A 14,847-nucleotide genomic window follows, 5' to 3' on the forward strand; every position below is an offset into this window, starting at 1 on the left:
TGGCAATGAGCAGGTAATTGCGGGGTCAGACTTTGCACTTCCTGTGGCTTCTCATAATAAACCAGCTTGTTTATCTCCATCTGAGACAAGCAGGCCCATTTATTCCTATTGTGCCCTGTTCTGTCACGTTTCACACCGGCTGCTACTTTATTAATTAAAGTTCCCGAAGAAAACATCTCTATTTCAGCCGAGATCTGCATCTCTTACAACAGGCAGACGTAGCCTTTTAGGGAGACTACTGTGTGGTGCACTGTGCTCCCTAAGAGACAGGCTTGTAGCTATAGAAACTGCAGGCTCGGCCAGGCCAGTGGTGTGGACAAGGCGGGGGTGTGCCGACATGGTTGATTTCTTTCTTAGTCACTGCTCTGCAAAATGCCCAGGGACACTGGTGGGGGTAACTAAGAGCTGGCATTCCCCCTACTGGGTCTTTCCCTCCCTTTATAGCTTCAGATTGATAAGAAGATACTGCGTGGGGGTGAAGATGAGGGGCGTGCATAATACGCACATGAAAATGCAACAATGAAGCATGTCATTTTGTAGAAGCAGTATGTGCTAATGAGCATGGCATAGTCCAACATTTTTGCACTCAGATGGTCTGAGCATTGCAGTGCCCACGCATAGTAGGAACTGGAATACATGGCTATTCATTTGTTCAAAACACATTTATTGAATGAAAGGTTTTTATATCTGCATGATCACATTTATAGCATCAGCATTTGCAGAAATTGTTTTCAAGTTCTGTCCTTTACCAGTATGTCTTCGGTGGGGAAAAGGTGTATTGTATGTGTATGACTTTTTCTGTATGTGCAGTATGTGCCTGCAGTGCCTGAGGAAGCCAGAAGGGGCATCAGATCCCCCAGAACTGGAATTGAAGGTGGCTGTGAGCCCCCATGTGAGTGCTGGGAATCGAACCCAGGTCCTCTGCAGAGCTGTCAATGTTCTTAACTGCTGAGCCGTTTCTCCAGCCCCTTTTACTGGTACTTCTTTTGTACAACAATAAAGTAGACACTTCCTATTATTTCTGTTTGTTCATCCATTTATCTGTTGTACTAACGTGGGGACAGTGCTAGCCACGTCTCCCTTTTTCTTGCTCAATTGTTGTAAACTTAACATTTGGCAGAAGGTTGCCAGGTTTGTGGCAAGTTCACATTATGACCAATTCTGAACTCGAGCCCAGTGTCATTTGGTCAACAGTTGTTAAGTTTCCTTCTTAGGTGCCAGGCCTGTGCCAAGTTCTGGGCATATGTAAGTAAATAGGACACTGTGTTACATGGCTTGGGCTGTTATGATGCCGTACCACGGACTGGACAGCTTAGAAACAATTTCCCTTTCTCACAGTTCTAGATCCTAGAAATCCAAGCTCATGCCAGCATGGTCCGGTTGTGATGAGGGCCCACTTCTTGGTGGCAGACTGTCCATCACATGATAGGGGAAAAAAGCAAGCCAGCTCCTTGGCCTCTCTTAAAAGGACATCAAGGGTCTGGAGAGATGGCTCAGCAGTAAAGAGCACTGAGTGCTCCTTCTGGTCTCCTCAGGCACTGCATTTGTGTAGCCCACAGGGAAAACACCATACACATAAAATAAAAATAATCTTTGTCCTTTTTTTTTTTTTTTTTAAGATGTGAATCCTCTTTATGGGACATCAGCTCTCATGACCTAATTACTTCTCCAAGGCCCCACTTTCCAATAACATCATGTTGGGAGCTAGGATTTAATCGGTAGAGATTTGGGACATAAGCTTTAGGTAAGTGGCAGACATGGTCTCTGTGTACTCACATTCAGGAGTATGTGGCCCTGTAGGGGTTTGATGAGGGGTGTGAGGGAGAGAACTGGGTCCTTGTTCAGGCCTGCAAAGCACTGTACTGTGTGCCTCCTCTTCACCTGCTAAACCCCTCTGCCAGGGATGCTCTTCCACGCCTTTTCTCTTGGATAGGTCCTCATCTGACCTGGGTACAGATCACAGGTTACCTTCTCTGGAAAGCTTCCCTAATACCCCACCCCAAAAAACTGGTTTCCTCTGAACCCCATATGGAGTTGTAGATTTGCTTGTCTGTTCAGTTCAGTGATTTTTTTTTTTCCTTAACTACATAGCATATGTTTGACACGGTACTTAACACAAATAAGCTTGGCCCTTGGGCAGTGACTTTCCCAATTTACGGAAACCGAACTCACAGGAATCTGATCTACAAATCTGAAGGTAACACTCCTGGCAGCAGGAGTCAGAAAGGGCAGAGCAGAGGAGACCACACCGTCCCATGCCTCTTGTTCAGGTTCCCCCACTCTCCACACACACCTCCGTTCTGTGGTAGCAGCCTATGGTAACTTTCTCTTGGCTGGACTGCCACTCAAGCATGAGGACTGGGATCTTGGTCCCCTGAACCCACATAAACTCCAGGTGGGCTTGACAGCCTTCCTGTAATTCCAGCCTGGGAAGGCAGAGGCAGAGGATCCCCAGAGCAAACTGACTAGCGAGACCAAGCAAATCCAGAGCTCTGGCTTTGACTGAGAGATCCTGCTTCAAAGAATAAGGCAGAAGAATGATGGAGGATGATCATCTGGGCTTCCCCATGGACCAGCACACACACCACACGTGTGTCCGTCCACACACTTGCAAAACATGCAAACACACAGGTACCTCGTACACACATGAAAATGGGGAAAAAATGAAGCCTGACACTGACCTCTAGCCTCTAGATGGGTAAAAATACAGACATGTGCATGGCACGCACATGCTCGAACGTGCATGCATGTGTGCATGCGTGCGTGCGTGCGTGTGTGCGTGTGTGTGTGTGCACGCATACACACACACACAAAGATACAAAGATAAGATTATTGCAGTAGTGACCTATATTCTATCTTTCCAGTGTGCCTTGGCTTTATGATGTTAGCAGTAATGAAAATCCTCTGAGGATATGATTTACATATAAAAGGATCTTTCTGGTTCTGATGTGAAAAAAAGACTTGGTGAGAATTGCAGAAGCAAGTTGGTAAAGCAAGAGACAGCAGCCCACATCTACTGCCTGCGCATATTACCCATGCACCGCAGAACTGTCCAACTCTTAGAGAGGGGGAATGCGCTTCTCTGGTGATTTTTAAGATCACTATATCCTGTATGGATGGTGCTTTGCCTGCATGGATGTAGGTGTGTGTCAGTGCCCTCTGAAGTTAGAAAAGGGCACTGGATTCCTGGAACTGGAATCACAGATGGTTGAGAGCCACCATGTGGGTGGTTGGAATCAAACCCAGGTCCTCTGGAAGAGCAGCCAGTGCTCTTGACAGCTGAGCCAACCCTCCAGCCCCTCTCTGCTGACTTTTAAGAGACTCGCCTTCATCTTCCTCTAACGCGGGGCAGGCCATGGCATATCCCGACTCCTCATGGTAGTCAACTGTGCACTTGGACACGGATGGTGGCTGTCTGTGGCTATCATTGAAGGAAGACACCTCCTACCAGTCATTCTTGTTAATCTCCGAACTTCACTCACCAGGGAACCTGTGCTGAGGGTTACCCTGTTCCAGATTTTTTGTTGTTTTGTTTTTTTTTTTTTTGAGACAGGGTTTCTCTGTGTAGCTTTGCACCTTTCCTGGATCTCACTCTGTAGACCAGGTTGGCCTCAAACTCACAGAGATTCACCTGGCTCTGCCTCCCGAGTGCTAGGATTAAAGGCCAGATATATATTTTTTAAATAACTTATCTAACTTTATTTTATGTGCATTGGTGTGAGAGTGTCAGATACCCTGGAACTGGAGTTACAGACAGTTGTGAGCTGCCATGTGGGTGCTGGGAATTGAACCAGCCCTATTCCAGATATTTATTGAGCACTTACTATTACAGGCTCTGGGCCCTACACTAGGAGTAAAGAGATGAGTGAGATATGGGCTCTAACCCCAAGGAGCTCATTGTCTAAGGAGGGTGGGAACACACACACACACACACACACACACACACACACACATGCACACACACAACCCATTGCTGGTGGAAGGAGAGAACCGACTTCTGAAAGTTGTCCTCTGACCTCCACATGTATACTGTGGTGTACACACAGGAATGTATGCATAGCGCAAGCACACACACACACACACACACACACACACACACACAATGTAATACAAAATCCATTGTAATACCAAGCAGTGAGTTCTACACACACTGCGTGCTCAAAGGGTGTCCCAGAGACAAGGATGTTTCCCAGCATACATTAACTGTACACAGGAGCTAAGGAGGTAGGAGGGGCTTCCCCGGCAAGGTAGAAAAGACAGAGCTGGCAGGAGACCTCCAACTGCCACACCCTCTGTCTACACCTGTGATTCTCATGGTCCAGGCTAACAAAACAAGACAGATGTTTATTTAGTACAAATACTTTTTTTTTTTCTTACTTTTTTTTTTTTTTTTTTTTTTCCGAGACAGGGTTTCTCTGTGTAGCTTTGGAGCCTGTTCTGGATCTTGCTCTGTAGACCAGGCTGGCCTCGAACTCACAGAGATCCACCTCCCTCTCTCTGCCTTTCAAGTGCTGGGATTAAACCACCATCACGCTACCCAACACTCTCTTTTTGCCTTCTAGGGCACTGTACTCATGTGCACACACACACACACATACATACATACATACTGACACACACACATACACATAAATAATAATAATTTTTTTTTCTTTTAAGCAAGCCTCAGCACTGGGTGTGAGGGAGAATAAATACAGTCAGATCCTGGGAGCATTCTGCCAGCCAGCCTAGCCAAATGATAGTTTCTGATTCAGAGACCCTATCTCAAGGGAATAAGGCAGGAAGTGTAGGGCGAGGCACAGATGTCCTTCTTTGGCCTCCACAGGCCTACACACACACACACACACACACACACACACACACACACACACACACACACCCCTTGCTTAACCTCTGGCCCTCAGTTTCCTCAGAGCAATGAATGGGTAAATGCATACTAACTGGTCCTTCTCTGAGCTAGCAGCGCTCAGGAGGGCCTGTTAAATGCACTACCCTGTGCTCTTAGTGTTTTCCATTCTACATCAGAACACGGCTCCTTCAGGGCAACGAGGCCAGCTTTGTTTCTACCTTGATTCCTTTTTATCATTATTACTTGTGATTCATGCAGCTCATTATGTTTCTAGGCTATTAAAATGGGAAAAATGTCACTCAGAAGAGCAGGAACAAACAGAGCCCACAGGAGCTCACTCGGTAACTGGCATTAACAATCACAAAAGCCAGAAGTTAGGCATTAGCAGGAAGACAGAATCCGATGCAGGCAATCAACAGTTCTGTGCCGTGGCCTCTGACGGACTATAATCCCCACGCCCATCCTCCCTTGAAATGCTTGCTTCAAAGGGTCTTAATAATTCACTCAATTTCCAAAATAACTGACAGGCTCTTACGCTTGTTTGTCTGTGGGATGGATGAGCTGGAAGAGGGAGAAAGATGGCCTGGTTTAAGGCACCCACCCCCACCACCTCACGTCCCTCATTTCAAAGGGAGTGCTTGTTTTTAAGACAATCATTTTCTTCAACGGAATCTCCAGTTCAACCTTAGCCTAAAAAGTAGCCCCACGCTTAGGAGGGCGTCGTACCCAGGGCTGCTCCTCATACCCACACTGGCATTGTTGCAGAGGGCTGTCCTTGCACAGCACGTAGGTGAAGAGCTGTTCCTTGCTCTCTGCTCTTCAGTGAGGCTTGCTCATCTGGAGACTGGATTCTGTTAGCTGCCCTTGATTTATACAATATTGGATTTCCTACAGAGAGACAGTGACTTCATTTCTGCTGCAATTCTTGACACAAATGTGAATTAAAAAAAGAGAGGGGGTGGGGATTCACTCCAGCACTTGGGAGATGGAGATAAGAGAATCAGGAGTTGAGGGCCAGCCTGGGCTACAGGAGAAACGAAGGCAGGAAGATCAGGAGTTAAAGGCTGCCTGGGCTACTTGAAACAAACAAACATTACAGGATTTCTAGTAATGCCAAAAAGAAATTTTTTTTTTTTTTTTTTTTTGGTTTTTCAAGACAGAGTTTCTCTGTGTAGCTTTGGAACCTGTCCTGGATCTCACTCTGTAGACCAGGCTGGCCTCGAACTCACAGAGATCCACCTGGCTCTGCCTCCCGAGTGCTGGGATTAAAGGCGTGCGCCACCACCGCCCGGCAAGAAATTGTTTTCAAACCATCAGACCCATGTCAAAAGGCACAGTCTAGGACAAAGATTCAATCTCTGAAGACGCTCTCGAAGTCCCAGTCTCTCTGGAGGCCGAGGTGACACAGTGGGCTATGTAGTGACAGCCAGAGCTACAGAGTGAGACCCTGCTTCAAAAACAACCTAAAAATTAATTTATTAAAAGTAAATGATTGAATAAGTACCAGTGGATCGACTACAACGTGGGGTAATAGGGAATTCTATATAAGCTTTCCACGTTGCTCCGGTGCTGGAAGTTGAGCCAGCGCTTGGCTAGCTCCGAGCCGGCTCTGCATAGCTGAGCTTTACAAAGCCCTTCCCACTGGGCACCGAAGCACCCTGGGCTTGTAATACTGTTTGCGGCCTTCCTCTCTCCACAGCGTGAAATCACTGTCACGCCTGCTCACCCTTCCAAAGCGTGGAACAAAATGAAAATTTAGAAACAAAGAATTAGAAATGAAATGGAAAACAGATGCTAGACGTGAAATTAAAGATAAGAAGGTTGCTGGGTGGCGGCGGCGGCGGCGGCAGCGCACGCCTTTAATCCCAGCATTTGGGAGGCAGAGCCAGGTGGATCTCTGTGAGTTCGAGGCCAGCCTGGTCTACAGAGCGAGTTCCAGGAAAGGTGCAAAGCTACACAGAGAAACCCTGTCTCGAAAAACAAAAAACAAACAAAACAAAACAAAAAAAAGATAAGAAGGTAAACATCTGTGCAGGCAAGCGCAGCAGGCGAGCACTTGCCGGGCACCTTTAAGGACCCGGATTCCACCCCCAGCTCCACAAACAAAAAACAAAAGCAAACATGTAAAAGTATTTGAAAATTCAAAAATGTTTCTCTCACTAGCACAAAGAACGAAGAAGATTAAATATTAAATTCTTTAGAAGGAAATGATAGTGAGCCTGTCTCAAATAAAAACTTACAGGCTGCCGTGAAAGCCATACTTCAAGACAAACGTATGTTCTTAAATGCTTATAGAAGAGAAGGAAGGCGCCGGGCGGTGGTGGCGCACGCCTTTAATCCCAGTACTTGGGAGGCAGAGCGAGGCGGATCTCTGTCAGTTCGAGGCCAGCCTGGTCTACAGATGTTAATGACATAAACACCCAACTTGCTAAGTTCAAACAAGGTATGAAGACGAAGAGGAAGTCCAATAAGGGGCCTCACCAGAGTGGTCAAGGGGCGTCCACCAGCCATTGAGTTGAGCAGGCATGGCTATTGGGTAGACTCTGCTGCTTGCTGCTCCCTGGGTTCCCTCTGCTGGGACTCCACTGCACTTCCTGAGGCCCCAGCTGCCATCACCCACGTGACTCAGCAGATGCTTTCTCACCTGCCTCCCAGGAAGAGTCTCTTGAGTGAGCCATCCCACTGGGACCCCAGGCCAGGTCCCTTTCCTCAGTCTCAATGCACATTTTCCCTCGGCCTCCATCTTCCCGAAGGACGCCACCCCACGCAGCCCCTCGGCCTCCATCTTCCCGAAGGACACCACCCCACGCAGCCCCGCGGGAAGGTTTTCTCGGTCCCTCACGTCTGCCAGACCGAGGGTCTAAGTGTGGGGTTTTCATTATTGCCCAGCATCTTCCACCACCGGTCCGACGTCACCCCTAAGAGGCATCTTCCACCCTGTGTCTCTAGCCCTTCCCTTCCTCCCCAGCCCCCTCTACCAACTTTAGAACTCATCAGGTTGATCTTGACTACTGCAAGCACCTCCTCACAGCCTCTCTGCCTTCACCTGACCCCCTTCCCTTCTCCACACAGCAGGCCATAGCCAGAGTGGCCCTTCTAGAAGAGCAGGTCACACAGCCCACCTCCACCCCCACCCCCCATTCACAGTGATTTGCTTTCACCAGGGGTGGGGGAGGGGCTCCTTTAAGGCCCCAGGTAGTTAGTTAGGTTCTCAATTCCTCTTGCCCTGCTAGTACCCGATGCAGCCTAATCGCATGGCCTGTCTCGTGCAAGGCATCTCTGTCAGCCTTGAGAGATGCGTCGTTCAAAGTGTGGTCAGGGGACCAACGCCAACGCCGCAGCTGAAGGTCTGAAGGGATTACCGAGTGCCAGGCCTCACCCGGACCTGAGAATTTGCATTTGTGGTTAACAAGATCTCGGGTGATGTGTGTGTCCTTTCAAATCTGAGAGGCATGATGCCTGCCTGGGGACTTGGCCAAGCTCATTGTTGTTTTGGGGTGGGCTGGAGACCGGCTATCAGAATGACCTTCACATGTCATGGAGTGAATAAAATCAACCCAGACCAGGAAGAGAACCGATTGTTCTGGAAACAGCTGACAGTTTCAGGTGAAGAGAACAAGGCAGGCAGACATCAGACTGTGCCAGTGAAAGGACCCGTCAGGGCATCAGTTAAGAGGAATGCTGAACACTTGGAGCTAGAACTCGGGGAGCAGAGCAGCGGGAAGGCCAGAGGAGAGGCAGCTTCTGTCCCCGGCCACAGGAAATTGCCCTGGGAAGATTGATTTACCCATCACGCACAGAGAGCCACAGGGGCTGTGCGTCGAGTCTTTCATGCACACTTGACTCACCCGAGCGGCCCCACCCCCAGAGGCGCTCAGGTCTCTTGTTGCTTAGAGAAGCATCACGATAGACAGTTGCGCTTAAATAATGGGCCCTCAAGCCTAAGTTGCCGGAAGGCGCTGGTAATCTTTCATCGATACAAAATAGATCTCTCGGGAAGATGTAAGGCTTCAGCAATCCTACCCAGCAGTCTGTTTGCATGTGGAGGTGGCCTAGTACAGATGGGGGAGGATGGAGGGCTATAATGATAGCCTGTGGGCACCGTGTGCTGAGCTGTTACCATGGGCCAGGTACCACGTGGGAAATGTCCACGCGTGATCTCATTAATTCCTTTCTAGACACAGCATCCTGATTTACACCTTCCTGTGGCTGGAGAGAGCAAGGTTCTCTGACTACCATCTCACAGCTAAGAAGCGGCAGGGCTGGTCTTCTGGGTTGAATTCTGGCAGTCCTCATTCCTAGTCTTTAGAATATAACCTTATTTGCAAACAGGGACGTGTAGATGGAGTTAGTTCCGATGAAGACGTACCAGAGGAGGCTGAGCCTCAATCCACTATGTCTGTCACCTTTTCTCTTTTCTTACCCGCCGTGGTGGGAACTGAACCCAGGCTGCTGCACACTAGGAAAGCGCTCTCTGTGGCCACACCCCCAGACAGACTGTGGTGTCTTAGTAAGAACAGACCCGGAAGTAGGTGTTCAGGTGAAGGTGTAGACAGTAATGGGAGGGCTTCAGATTGCTGGCAGGCACCTGAAGCTGGAAGAAGGTTTTCTGCATGTTTCTGGGGAGAGTGGCCCTGCCACCACCTTGATTTAGGGTTCCCAGCTTCGTGGACTGGAAGGCAATAGACTTCTGTTGCATTAAACTACCCTGTTTGTGGTATTTGCTGTAGCAGCCCTGAAAAAACACTGTTGGGATTAAGACTTTGGCCTGTCCAGACCAACAGGCATGGTGTTCCCATTGATGCCACTCTGCAGACGGGACATGAGCAGAGGTGTTGAGAGGTTTGGATGAAAGGCATCCACACTTGAAACCCCTCCCCCCATCCCTCTGGTGCACACAGTGAGGTGATGGTCCCCTGTCATGATGGGTGAGGGGGACATTACAGGAAGGAGGCTCCCGACAGGAAACCGACACTCAGAGAGGAGGAGGTTCCAAACTCCTACTTGGAGGTGTCTTTTAAATCACATGATCCTTTAAGAAGGAAGACAAGTGTGGGCTCTGTAGAAGCAGACCTGGTTTTCAGGAGTGAACAGGTCACCTGGGATGGGTTAGTTTTGTGGGATGGTTAGTTCTGTGGGATGGTTAGTTCTGTGGGATGGGTTAGTTCTGTGGGATGGTTAGTTCTGTGGAATGGTTAGTTCTGTGGGATGGGTTAGTTCTGTGGGATGGTTAGTTCTGTGGGATGGTTAGTTCTGTGGGATGGTTAGTTCTGTCAGCTTGACATGGTTCAGAGATCTAAATTTAGGGACAGGAGCCTCAGTGAGGGGTTGTCTAAATCAGTTTGGCCTGTGGGCATGTCTGTGGAAAGTTATCTTTTATTTGTTTAAAGATTTGTAACGTGTGTTATGGAATGTTATTTTAAGATGTGTTATGTTTGTTTATGCTGTGGAATGTTTGTTTATTGATGCAAAGATGTGTTGTGTTCTTTTATATTGTATTTGTTTAACTCTGTGAAGCCGTGTTACTGTGCCTGCCTAAAACACCTGATTGGTCTAATAAAGAGCTCAATGGCCAATAGCTAGGCAGGGGAAAGGATAGGCAGGGCTGGCAGGCAGAGAGAGTAAATAGAAGGAGAAATCTGAGGAGAAAAGAGATCAAGGAGTAAGAAAAGAAGGGACCAGTCACCCAGCCACACAGCCAGACACGGAGTAAGAAGGAAAGAAAAGATATACAGAAATAGAGAAAGTAAAAGCCCAGAGGCAAAAGGTAGACGACGGGATAATTAAGTTAAGAAAAGCTGTCAAGAAACAAGCCAAGCTAAGGCCGGGCATTTATAAGAGATGCCCAAGGAGCCCAGAAGAGGGTGTTGGATTCCCTGGAGCTGGAGTTACCAGTGGTTATGTGCCATCTGACATATGTGCTAGGAACCAAACTCAGGTCCTCTGAAGAGCAAAAGTCAGTTTTTTGTTTGTTTGTTTGCCTTTTGTTTTTTGAGACAGTTTTTCTCTGGGTAGCCCTGGCTATCTTAGAACTAGCTCTGTAGACCAGGTTGGCTTTGAACGCAGAGATCCACCTGCCTCTGCCTCCTGAATGCTGGTATTAAAGGTGTATGCCACCACACTCAGCTTTTAATATTTATTTTATATCTCTGAGTGTTTTGCCTGCATGAATGTATATGCTCCATGTGTGTGAAAGTGTGCAACTTTCCACAGAAGTCAAAGGAAAGCAGCAGATCCCCTGGAACTGGAAAACTGGAATGGTTTTGAGCCACCACGTGGGTGCTAGGAACTGAACCCAGGTCTTCTGCAAGAGCAACTGCTGAGCTATCTCTCTAGCCCAGGAGTCTACCTTGATTGTGTTCATTGAAGTGGGAAGATGCACACACTCCCTGTAGCACTATTTCCTAGGTAGGGTATCCTGTGTATGTGTAAGAGTGGAAAGAGCAATTGGAATGGTGGCACATACCTTTAATCCCAACACCTGTGTAGACAGGTGGATCTCTGCAAGTTCGAGGCTAGCCTGGTAAACATAGCAAGTTTCAGGACATCCAGGGCTACGTGAAGAGCCCTGTCTCAAAAATACATAAGGGTGAGAAATTGAGCTGAGTACCAGCATACATTCATTGACCCATCAGCCCTGTTTTTGACTGCGGATGTGCTGTGACCAGCTGCTTCAAGTTCTAGCCTCTCTGATTTCCTGCAGGGACAGACTATGCCCTGGAGCTGTGAGCCAAATAAACCCTGTCTTCCTAAAGTTGGTTTTGTCAGGATATTTTATCACAGCAACAGGAAATGAAACTCAGACACCTGGGATTTTGTTCAATGTAAAACAAGAGTCTTTAGCTCTGAGTAAGACCCAAGAGTGCTCATCCCTGGGGTAAGGATTCTCAGGCAAGGGATGGACGGAGGGAGGGCTCTCTGGAGAAACCCGTAAGGGGAAGATGCTGGGATAAAATGTGGTTTTTGGAGACCAGCCTCAGTCTGGTCGCATGGAATGCTCTGGAGAAGTCACCTCACAGAGGTGGTTCCCCACAAAGGGGCTAGGCTGTTTTCTCTTTCATTAGCCCTGCCATTGACCCCAGGAAGAGGCCACAAGCTCCCAGTATTCTTAGCCAATGGCAAGCTTTACATAGAGGTATGAGTGTGGGCCATTTATCACCAGTCTCTACAGCAGCTGGGGGTGTGTGTGTGGCTAGGGATACAGGTTTAGTAGGGCCCCTGCAGCCTCTATGCTGACCATGCCACTGAAGTCACCACAGTCCTCAGGGCTCTCAGAGTATTAGCTGTCCCTCAAGTCTATTTATGAAGTGATGTCGGAGGGGGGCAGGTAAGTGTAGAAAAGAAGGGATTTGCTAGATCATATTCCAGTTCTCTTCTTTTTTTTTTTTTTTGGTTTTTCGAGACAGGGTTTCTCTGTGTAGCTTTGCGCCTTTCCTGGAATTCACTTGGTAGCCCAGGCTGGCCTCGAACTCACAGAGATCCACCTGGCTCTGCCTCCCAAGTGCTGGGATTAAAGGCGTGCGCCACCACCGCCCGGCTCAGTTCTCTTCTTTATTGCTATGGGGGACAAATTTCCTCTGTGACAGTCTACTTTCTTTCCACGCCATTGTCCCTCTTTGAAATATACACTGAGGACTGGGGAGATTGCTCGGTGGTTAAAATGGGTGCCACATCAGTGTGAGGGTTGGGATTTGGATCCTCAGAAACCTATGTAAATTCTGGCCAGGCATGGCAGCCTGTCTGTAATTCCAGCCTGAGGTCGACATGGGGGAGTCCCCAGAGCAGGTTAGCCATATCGGTGAGCTCTGGGTTTGACTGGCTCTCCCTCAAAGAATAAGGTGGAGCACTGATTAAGGATGACTCCCAGCATCAACCTTGGGCCTCCGCATGCGCCACGTACGAAGGAATCAACATGCACACTCAAGCCATACCCAACCACAGCAGGACCGCTAAAGGAATAAGGGGTGTAGAGGCGACAGAGCGGGGATTTGCAGAATTCCAGAATTTTCCATCAATGCTCTAAGAACAAAGCTTGGCCTTGGACTTCTTCGGACCTCATTATTTTGATGGAATTTAGGGGTTAAAATACATTTTTTGAGACAGGATCCCATTCTGTAGCACCAGCCAGCCTGGAACTCAGTATGTAGACCAGGCTGGACTAAAACTCAAAGAGACCACCTCTCAGTCCTTCCCAAGTTCTGGGATTAAAGGCATGCATCTCCGCATCTGATTTTTTTTTTTAAGATTTGTTTATTTATCTTGTATACAGTGTCCTGTCTGCATGTGTCCCTGCAAGCCAGAACAGGGCGCCAGATCTCATTACAGTTGGTTGTGAGCTGCCCTGTGGTTGCTGGGAACTGGACTCAGGACCTCTGGAAGAGCAGCCAGTGCTCTTAACCACTGAGCCATCTCTCCAGCTCCCACATCTGATTTTTAAAATACACATCACAAAGAGTTATTCAATTCATAGATACAGGCTTTCTTAAGTCATGAGGGCCTAAGGGGAGTTGGGAGTCCACTGTCAGCTTTAAAGGATGTGGTGGTATTGTTAGTGTGGCTGGTACTGCCAACTTGACAGGATCTAGAATCCTGGGATACAAGCCTCCAGCCCTGCCTGTGAGAGATTTCCTAGACTGGGTTAATTGGGGTGGGAAGACCCATCTTAATTGTGGGTAGCACCAGGATGGTGATCCTGGACTTTATAGAAAGGAGAGAGTGAGAGCTGCCGGCTGTGTATGCCTCTCTCTGTCCTGAGTGTGGGTGTCACTTGTGGGTGTCAGGTGACAGCGGCCTCAAGCTCCTGCCGTCATGCCTTCTCTTCCACAATGAACTGTTCCCCTAAACCATGAGCCGCCTTAAGTTGCTTTTGTCACAGTGAAGAGACAAACAGCTAAGACAGCCAGCTTCATGTCACTGTGACAAACAGCTGAGGTCGTCCTCTTACGGAGAAGGCTGTTGTGGCTCAAGGCTTTGGAGGGTCCAGCCAATGCCTGGCTGGTTCTGTTGCTGTGATTGTGGCAAAGCAGAGCATCATGGTAGCAGCTTATAGCTGGGGAAAAGAAGGGGGGGGAAGGGAGAGAGAGAGAGAGGGGGGAGGTCCGGGAGGGAGAGAGATGGAGAAGGGGCTGGAGTTGCACTTACCCCTTAAAGAGCTAACCAAATGATTTAGGATCTGTCCCCATACTCTCCCTCCTTCCCTCCATCCCAACCCTACACCCCACCCACTCACCCCCACCCACTAGGTCCCACCTCTAAAAGGTCCACAGTCTCTCATAGGGCCACTCTGGGGAAACAGCATTTGACACGTGGGTCTTTGGGGGAACTAGAGCCATGGGGGCGGGGTTCAGTGAGAGGATGAGCCATCACAGGACTTTGCCCTGGAGAGATGGCTTTGGGGACTGCACAGAGTTGCTGTGTTGTTCCCGAGCCACTCTGCAGTCCCACTCAGCGGCTTTCACCAGCACAGGGCTGGGACCCTTTGTCCCTGCTTATTCGAGGCGCCTCATCCATTTTATCTGCTACCGCCGCGATCTGGCTAGCCGGCCAGGGTCTGCTGTCATCCTGCTGGCAGTGAATAGAAAGGATGGCGGGCCAGATACAACTCCTAAGAGGCTGGCACGGTCCCCACCCCAGCCCCTGGTACCACTGGCTGACTGCCTTTCTGATCACACCTCACCCGGCAGTGCATTCTTCTCCCATCGCTGCTGGAAACCAGCCCAGGCCTGGCTCTCCGCTCTCAGTCACTGCCGCCTCATGCTACTGAAGCCTGGAGTCACTCTCTCCCTCTGTAGGTTTTCTCTTGCGCCCTTCTCAGGGTATTACACTGTAAAATGAAGCTCCCTGTAGAACTGCAGAACAGGGCAGGAAGCAGCAAATCTGATGGGTGGGAGGAGAGACTCAGGCTTCCCTGGAGTCCTGGGAATCGCACGTTTACGATTGACTCACTTCACGTGAGTTATTGAGCCGGGGCGGTGGGAAGAAGGGGTGTTTACATAGAA

The sequence above is a fragment of the Peromyscus eremicus genome, chromosome 20, assembly GCF_949786415.1.
Source record: "Peromyscus eremicus chromosome 20, PerEre_H2_v1, whole genome shotgun sequence".
In the NCBI taxonomy this organism is placed as follows: domain Eukaryota; kingdom Metazoa; phylum Chordata; class Mammalia; order Rodentia; family Cricetidae; genus Peromyscus; species Peromyscus eremicus.